The 341-nt window shown below is 34.6% G+C and overlaps 1 protein-coding gene across 1 annotated transcript in view; it reads left to right on the top strand.

Annotated features, from left to right (window-relative positions):
- Window positions 1-341, top strand: part of LOC119581865 (HIV Tat-specific factor 1 homolog) — a gene marked incomplete in the record, with an annotated part of 22,018 nt that overhangs the window by 10,944 nt on the left and 10,733 nt on the right.

Genomic DNA, 341 nt, shown 5'->3' with positions numbered 1-341 from the left:
TCATAATGATAGCTTCTTCTGCTTATTTTTTTTTCATGATTTGTATTATTTACCACACATTGGGCCTCACTCATTTTATAGGTTGACTAAACTCTGTATTAGATTATTATTTTTTGACTTACAAATCTGACTTTGTTTTATCTGTGGCTTACTGTGCCTTTTGATGTGCATGATGCTATGCAGAAGAGTTCAAGAAGCAGTCCCCCCCCCACACACACACATAAATGCATATGTACACTTATACTAATTTTTTTCCCCCTAGTGTTTTTTTTTTAAGGCTTTGAAATGAAGCTATCTTGAATTTTCCTTTCAATTTCCACTCCCTGTTACTGTGGTGGGAT

This window comes from Penaeus monodon, chromosome 15 (assembly GCF_015228065.2).
Source record: "Penaeus monodon isolate SGIC_2016 chromosome 15, NSTDA_Pmon_1, whole genome shotgun sequence".
In the NCBI taxonomy this organism is placed as follows: domain Eukaryota; kingdom Metazoa; phylum Arthropoda; class Malacostraca; order Decapoda; family Penaeidae; genus Penaeus; species Penaeus monodon.
This window is presented reverse-complemented; position numbering and strand designations above follow the sequence as displayed.